Genomic DNA, 9,325 nt, shown 5'->3' on the forward strand with positions numbered 1-9,325 from the left:
CCTCCTCACTTAGTACTTCATCTGAAAGCCTCATCTTCAATCGCCTTTATTTGATAGTTTTTCATCTTTCCGGCCACACCCTATCACCTTCAATTAAGGCCCTCATCCTACACTTCCAAGCGATATTGTTAGTCTTCACCTCCAGATCACCCACATCATCATCCAATTGGAGAAGAGCCCATTGAAGAATACCAAATTCTGCACGATCCTGACCGTCCATTGCTAAGAGAACTTTCGAAAACACTTCTTGGCCTCTTATTGACAAGTGCCTGACGACAAAGAGAGATTTATTCATCTTCCCCACCCCAATCGATACCCTGTGGAGTGAGTCTGCTATTGTAGACTGAAGGTGTCCACTCCACATGTCATACTAGTGGATTAGAGATTTCTCAATCTCACGAACCAGCAAGAACGAGCTGGAGCTTGTGTTTTCCATATCATCGTTCTCCAGCCATCTTCATTTCCTCTCCTACAAGACTCCCAAATATCCACCGCTTTGAGATTCCTCACCACACCAGCCCTCCAGCCTAATTTGTCCTCCACATCAGTTAACTGAACATTTTTTAGCCTGTCCTCCACACCCACCCCATCACCCTGCTGTACCTGTACTTCTTTGTTGCTTCAGCAAGACTCATGTTTATGTCTATCCAAATAACAGCACATTGCTCCCATGATAGGCCATTGACCAAGATATTCCCACTCGAGTTATCAACCCAAAATTCATAATCAATCTTTAGCCTACCTGCCAACAAACTTTGCTCTTTATAAGCTTTCAACCAAAACCCAAACTCATCCAGCTTCAAGAACCTTTCCAAGGTTTTATGACAGTCTACGCGACATATATCTACTCAAAAACCAGCTCCATACGCTTAGGGATCCAGCCCACTCCTCCATCTAACATGGGTCATCCATTTGAATGGCCACTCTAGTTCCTTGAGTCACAAAACCATTTAACAAGGGTTGGTCATTTGAAATAGGTAGAGATAGTTGAGGAAACACCGAGACTAATGTTAGATGACAAAATGTTCATTACCTTTTCTCCATGTTTTTCTTTTAACGAAATGTTCGTTAAAACAAATGACTTTGGTTAGATGGTTGGACAACTTAAAAAATCCACACACACACACACACACACACATATATATATATATATATATATATATATATATATATATATATATATATATATATATATATATATATATATAATATAACTGATTGTTTATTTGGATGGCCTTAATGGTGTTTGTGTTTTTCCTTCCATTTCATTTTTCAGCCCTTTATCTCTTCGTGATTATCTATACCTGTGTTATTAGAGGTGCACCACCCACCCAAGCGCTTGAGCATGCGCCTGCACACTCATCAGGTCAGGTGAGTAATTTTCTAAGTTAGTTAAAAATTAAATATTTAATTTTTTTAAAATAAATCTGAAATATATAAGGGTTTTTGTCAAAACCACGTACTCAAGGCTGTCCAAGTCTTTCATTTCAGAATTCCTTTTGATGTGCTGGGCCCGTGTGTATAATGAGTGACTGCTAGATGTGGAACCTACTACCAATATGCACATTTTTTCATGCTCAAACATTTCATATGCATGTGTGTTAGATAAAAAATAGGTATGAACTGATAAATAAGTATGAGATAATGTTTTTAAAATAACAAAAGATTTATGAAATAATAAGATAACGAACAAACAGATGTATGAGATAATGTTAAATATAAGTATGAGAAAACAAAAGATTTATGAGATAGTGAGATAACAAATGAATGTATAAAATAACACTAAACATAATATAAAATGATGTTTATGAGATAATAAAATATTTATGAGATAATTGGATGAATGTATGAGATACCGTAAACATAAATATGATATAATGGTTATGAGATAATAAAATATTTATGATATAATGAAATAACGTTATGCATAACATGACAAAAAATATTTGTCATAATGATTTCTATATACAAACTATTAAATTTTACTTTATCAAATCTCTAAATCTTCTTTTTGTAGTTTCCTTTTTTTCTTTGCAAAAAGTTTATTTTTGTATTAATCATGAGTATTAGTTTTTGTCATTATTAAAATGAAATATGAAATTTCATGCACAACACAGGGACGGCATATATAACAAGCTTCACATCATCTTCCGCTTCTCTATGCCAAAGCTACCCAAGTCCACCATCATAACATTCAACGCAGATCACAGCCAACCAGCGCAGAACAACCGGTTTCTAGAACTCTCTTTTTTCCTCCACCTCTTGAACACCATTGATATCTTAGAGCAGGTACCATGTCTCTGTCTTTCGTTGCCTTGTAAAGAATCCCGTTCTCTCTTCCTAGCCCTATGGATCATCATTTCCAACCACCACCGGTCAACAGGTTTGACTTTTTTCTGTTTCTCTCATGTTCCTAGAAGTAACATCTTCTCCTTGATTTGAAGAACGTCATCAAAACATGAAACAAATGCAAAGTTTGTATTATTTTATTTGGGGAAATGTCATGAAAATGTTGAGCGATTGCAAAATTTGATGCATTATCATATCATGGTTGTTCACTCTTCCGAGCTCAATGTTCACATTAGCCTACATATTTTGAAGTAAATTTTTAATCTATATCCTTCACATCCTAATCTGCTATCAGAACTCCTCATATTTTTTTGTTGGATAGAATTCTCTTTATACTTCCATCATTGTGAGTAGCAACACCTAATTTTATCTATTATTCCAGTCTCTTCTAATTCAATTTACTGTAGTATTTGTGAACAAGTCGGTCGAATCCTTAAAAAAATAAGAAAAAGGACAAGGGAGAGCAAGAGAAAAGGGATTACCACACATTGCTTCTTTATCTAAAAGTTATTTTGCTTTTTTTAATTTTTGACATTATTTTATGAATATTATATATTTATAAAGATATTTTTTGTCCTGATACTTATGCATCATTACGCCTCGTTTCATAGACTTAGTGCAGCCTTCGCTTCATTACACCCTCTCTCAAGTTGACCCTTCTCCTATCCTGCTGTTGAGTCTGGCAGCCCTCCAATGGCTGTTGCACTCCTCTTGCCACAAGAATGCTTGTTAGATGAGGATGGTGGTGATCAAAGAGCATTGGACTACAGGTCGGGTTAGGGAAAGGGCGCACTCCCTTAGGGAAAGGGCGCACTCCCTTCTCCATTGTCTCTCCTCTTCCCCTCCATCTGTACTAAAATCCATGGCATCATCCGCTGTTCAACAAGAGCCGCCCTCTTTCCGCCACTAGCAGCTGCTAGCTAGAGGAGGGTGGCGGCTGTTGGGTTGTTGAATGAGGTTATGTAGTGGGCTGGTGGAGAACCATGAGGTTAAATTAAACTTATTTGGCTCTACCTTCCCTGTGATGGTGTCCGGCCACCATTGGATGGGTGCCATTTTATTCTTGCCTATAACAAGAGGCCATCAGCCGTCGGAGGACTTGGATGTAGTCATAAGAAAAGGTAGGGCCGAGAGTTAGGGTGAGCATCAGGCTGGGTAATCGACTATACCAGGTACCTGCGTGACTTAAAGCTTGGGCTGGGCTCTAAAACTGAGCACTTGGTTGGGCCAGCTTAATAATTTTTTTAACAGTATTATTATATATAACTATGCATAGTTTGTTATAGTTAATTATATTTATATATTATTTTATATTATAAAATACATTTTTTATTATAATCATATTGGATTGAGCTTAGGGCGTGGGCAGACCGGCCCAAACCCATCTCTTTGTCCAGCTGACCTACCTGAAGCCCAACCTTAATCAGGAGATGGGAGGAGGGAGAGAAAGGGAAGAAAAAAAGTGGTCCATCAAGGCTGCCTACTAAAAAGAGATATATTTATAAAGTCATTCTTCACACACTCATATATATATATATATATATATATATATATATATATATATATATATATATATATATATATATATATATATATATATATATATATATATATATATATATATATATATATATATATATATATATATATATATATATATATATAATATATATATATATATATATATATATATATATATATATATATATATATATATATATATATATATATATATATATATATATATAAAGTCATTCTTCACACACTCATATATATATATATATATATATATATATAAACCTAAGACTGGGCGTCGGGCCGGGCCGGCCCGGTATGGGCTGGGTTTGGGCCGGGAAAATCAGGGCTCGGGCCTGACAGCCAGGCCCGGCCCGTTTAGGCCCGATAAGAGAAAAAAAATGTATTTTTAAAATTTTTTTTGTTTTAATAATATTTTATATTCTTAATAAATATATTTTATATTAAAAAAGTTATTTTATAATTAAAAAATATTTTTTAATTTAAATGGACCAGCCCGGCCCGATACCCACCCTTATATAAACCCAGGGGCGGAAGGAGGGGGGCACTAGGCCATCGCCCCACCCCAAGTAATTGAAAAAAAAAATTACATTACCAAAATAAAATTAGACAATTTTAGTTGTGTAATATACTTTTTAGATTTAGGTTTAGTTTGAAAATTCCTGCTCTGCCCCTGTATAAACCGTTTAATTATACATCATAAACTGTCACCAATATATACTCATGTAAATGGCATTTTTTGGTGACATAATTTTAGTATTTATTCATCCAGCAACATTTGCTACACAAGAAAAAAATAAAACTCCCTTGACCTTTATATATATATATATATATATATATATATATATATATATATATATATATATATATATATATATATAGGAAAAAAGTGACGGAGGGAGAGAGAATAATTGGTACTTCCGAAGCCACTCAAAATGGAATGCTAAAATACTTTTTTTATATATGATCTAACCGCATAGATATGATCTTAAAGATGTTTTGATTGAAACATATACTAAGTTAGTAATAAAAAAGTAGACGGCATTTATGATATCAAATTTTTAATAGTGGAAAAAATCAACTTTTTTCACTAAATCGAACAGTTTTACCGTGACACTCGACTTAATTGAACATGAACAAGAAACAGGTGGCGATCACGAGGGTTGTCATTTGCGTACAGTATTCCATGAATTTAGTTCAAAGACTTTAAAAAATAAGAATCTGCCTTTCATTGTCAATGGGCCATTAAGGGTTGTCGGACGACTCAACCCGATCAAAAGCCTACAGATTGTCAATGGGACATTAAGGGTTGTCATTGTCAATGGGCCATTAAGGGTTGTCGGACAACTCAACCCGATCTAAAGCCTACAACAAACTTTCTCAATTTCAGTTACCAAAGTCCAAAAACTTTGGACGTTCTTAAACGATCAGAATTTCTTAAATAAGGATAACATTTATAATTTGAGAACGATGTGTAATATTTTTTTCTTTCTTCGTACCAAAAGAAGTGAAAAAGAAGTCATTTACATCAATCCTATCAAATTAGACAACTTGAGAAGCAGGTTCTTGATATTTAATTATTTCACAGATTTTAAACTATCATTACATACAAATCACATGCAGCGTGAGAAATAATTTTCAAAATATTCTATCGTTAAGCACTTTACATTATCACCAACATTTTACTTATTGCGTTTGCGAATACCACCAGACTAATTTGGTCAAAATGCAGGAATAATCAAAATTTTAATTCTTACTTTTTGCTAATAACATCAAATTGAATTGGGCCATGGTGCTCATGATGAAGGACCTGTTCTACTTGCTCAGGTCGATCAGGCCATCGTCTTGAAGCTAAGCTCTAGTCGGGTTACGATCGGTGGCCGGTCATGAGTTGAGCAGGGACTTTGCACCGTCTCTCTGTATATATGAGTTAAGTTATATCGACCAATACAAGACACTATATTGATGAGCAAAATGATTGGAGGGGATGGATCCAATATTTACAAACAGGGCATCGGTCTTTTTTAATTTATAAGCTTTAACTTTTCATTCATATTTGAGATACAGACATTACTTTTGCTTATGAATATTGCAAGAAGTAGATCCAAAATTAAGTTAAATCATATCATATAAGTCCATTGCAACTGATTTTTTGCTTAGTCCAACTAACTGGTCTCCCTCACATGTGGACATGACAATTTGATTATCAGCTTTTGCTATCAAACATTAATGATGAAATATTTCTTTCACATGTATATATGTATATCCATCTGATCGCATGATTTGATGATCTTCAATACTGTTCTGCAGTCATTCCTAGAACTGATCATTTAGAGGTCGTTTGACTATGAGAACAATAATGCACTTTGTACATGTCCTAAAACTTGTGGTCGATTCATTAGATATTTTATGAATCTACCCTAATTCTTGGGACAAATACAAGAGAGAGGATGTGACTGTTGTCATTACCAAATGACCTTTTAAAGGTTTTGGGTACAGTAATCACGAATGAGAAGGAGAAATTAAGGTCATCTGATGCTCAAACTGAGTGGCTAATAATGTTGTTCACGGACCAATATTGGTTTAGAATAGTCCTTTCTTTCTCATCTACATAACGTTTCATTCTTCTTTCGTACACTAATGTACATGTGTGTCTGTTCTAATTTTCTAAATTATTTTTCAAGAAAAAGGATGATGATTCAGAATAAATGAACTTACATGTTTACCACGGTTTTGAGATATGCAGTGATAGGAGATGAGTGAAGATCTCAAATCCATGCATTTGAAGTTGGAACCCGTTTTTTTTTTTTTTAATTTCAAACAATAGATATTTCGGACCGCTGATTTTTGATCTCCTCGTCAACGTCAAATCTTTTTATGCTGAAACAAAATCAATTTGTTTAGATGGAATACTTTATGTTTTTTTTTCAACAATATCTTCAACATTTTAGGTAGTTCGTGGAGCATTTTTACATTTTAACTTAAAAAAACATTTTTTTCAAAAAATCAAGGCTTGGCCCCCGGGCCCCGGCCGATCATATGCTAAGGATTACACTCCTCATTATAACCTGCAGGACTATGCTCAGCCTCTGCCTGTTGTGCAACCCTTTCACTTAGGCCAGTTGACCTCATGAATTATTAACGGCACTCCTATTTTTAAAATATACTCCCTTTGTTTTATTCAACCATAAAGAAATTGAAAACAAAGTACATAATAGCTCACGTTCATTATGAATTACAATGAACTTCCAAGTCTATTAGGGGCAGTCTGACAACAACAACATATTGTTACTATCCCATGAACTCGTTAAAAAAAATGAAGTATATTCATAAAACATTTATAATGGTATTTATGAATTTACTTGATTCTTTTAAGCATGTTCATAGGACAGCACCAAAAGTTTTCTCTTGCCAAACAACTCCTTATGCTTGCGGTAAGCGTGGAGCCAATAGCACATTTAAGATGGTGTCAAGCCCTAGCGGGTTATCATCATCAAAGGAGGAGTCGGCTGAAAGGAGCTTCATGTCAAAGCCTTGGAGCAGACGGGCTAGGGCAATGTGCACTATTCTGTGCGCAAATGAGATGCCTGGGCAGATCCTCCGACCCGATCCGAACGGGAGAAAATGGAAGTGCTTCCCATGCACGTCCACGTTGCTTCCTAGAAACCGCTCGGGTTGAAACTCATTTGGGTCAGTCCAAACCCGCAGATCGTGATGTATCTTCCACAAGTTGACCAATAGCCTAGTGCCAGCTGGAACTCAGAACCCGCCGACCTGGCAATCCTCTATGGACTCTCGTAGTGCTAGCAGAGGTGTAGGTGGGCCCAGGCGTAGGCTTTCCTTGATGGCCGCCTGCAAATAGACCAAGTTGTTAAGGTCAGACTCATTTACTATTCTCTCTTTGCCCACATGGTGATCCAGCTCCTCTTGGACCTTCTTCAGAGCATTGGGATGAAGTAGCAGCAAGTACATGGTTCGGATCATTGCGGCTGCAGTAGTGTCTTTTCCAGAAGTTATCATCGACTGAAAAGCATGGAAGTGAAAGTGAAAGATAAATACAAGTAATGACAAAAATAAAAGTACTTCAAAAAAAGGGTACCAAATTAAAAATATAATATAATGTTCAAATTCAATGTGAGGTGAGTGAGGGAGACCCATACCGTAGAGAATGGGAGCTCCCACTCCATTCATCTTGGTCTAGTGTTGTTGTGCTTCAATTTGTATATTTATGTATATTAGTGACTCTTATTTTGCATTCAAGAAAGTTAACACTCTACTCTCAAAATAGAGATTAGCCCGCCTGCTAACTCCCACGGAATATATATAATTTCCTAAATCATTTCTTCTTAAGCAGGATATGTTGAATATATAACTGGCAGCAAACATGCAAGCTTCAAAGCGTATCTGGCTTACACTTTCCGCTTGTATATAGTTATTTCTTACTTTAGACCGAACCGGCAACATTGGATTGAGTTTTACCATGGCAGTGGACTTGATCGCTTGATTGGCCCCTTCATCCTCACTGAAATAAGAGAGCAACAGGTCGATGAAGTCATGGCTTTTGTAGTCAGAGGTGGACTTCCTTCTCTGTCGATGTTCCTCCACGCATCGGCCAATGAAAGCATCCAACTCCCTCGCGACCCTTTTCATGGTGCCGATCCATCCTTTGATGTCAAGCACCTCAAGAAACGGGAAAAAGTCGGACACCACAAACACCGCAAAGAGTTTCATGGCCTCCTCTACGCATCGAGCCAACTCACGTGCCTTATCGTCGTTGCCTCCTCGGCCGATGGCGCATTCGTCACCGGCGACCGTCCGGGCCACCATGTTGAACGTGAGCTCCTCCAGCAACTTCCTCATATCCACCTTCAACGACTGTTGGTCGTTCACAAGCCACAACCTGTAGATCCGACTGACTTGTGCATCGATCTCGGACGCTCGGAGATCTCCGAAGGATCTAATTCGCTGGTTGGAGAGCATCTCCCCCGCTGCTATCTTTCTCATCTCGCGCCAGTGATCTCCATAGGGGGCAAAGGCAAACATGTATCCGTCGTCGGACAAGTACTTGGCAGCGGCAAAGAGCGGCCGGTTGCTGAAGGCAAGGTCATTGGTGGTGAAACACTCCTTGGCCATCTCCCAGCTTGGCCATCTCCCAGCTGCTCACAAGCAGCACCCGGCGAAGTCCCAGTTGGAGCATGAGGACAGGCCCATACTCTTCATGCCAGCGTGAGAAGGTCTCCTTCAGAACTTGAGGTTTGGAGGAGACCAGGTGCAGGTGACTGATAACCGGCAACCATCCTGCAGGCATGGGGGGCTGAGCTGCAGCACGCTTTCTCTTCATGAACATCGATTGGAGCATAAAAAGGAACACAAACAAGAAACAGGCGCTGGTGAGTAGGGGGGGTGTGAATGTCTCAGGGGACGGAATTAGGTGGGCCAT

At 37.6% G+C, this 9,325-nt stretch overlaps 1 pseudogene; it reads right to left on the reverse strand.

Annotated features, from left to right (window-relative positions):
• Positions 1–7,644: 7,644 nt before the first annotated feature.
• Positions 7,645–9,325, reverse strand: LOC116253345 (xanthotoxin 5-hydroxylase CYP82C4-like; annotated as a pseudogene).

Source organism: Nymphaea colorata, chromosome 4, assembly GCF_008831285.2.
Source record: "Nymphaea colorata isolate Beijing-Zhang1983 chromosome 4, ASM883128v2, whole genome shotgun sequence".
Lineage (NCBI taxonomy): Eukaryota > Viridiplantae > Streptophyta > Magnoliopsida > Nymphaeales > Nymphaeaceae > Nymphaea > Nymphaea colorata.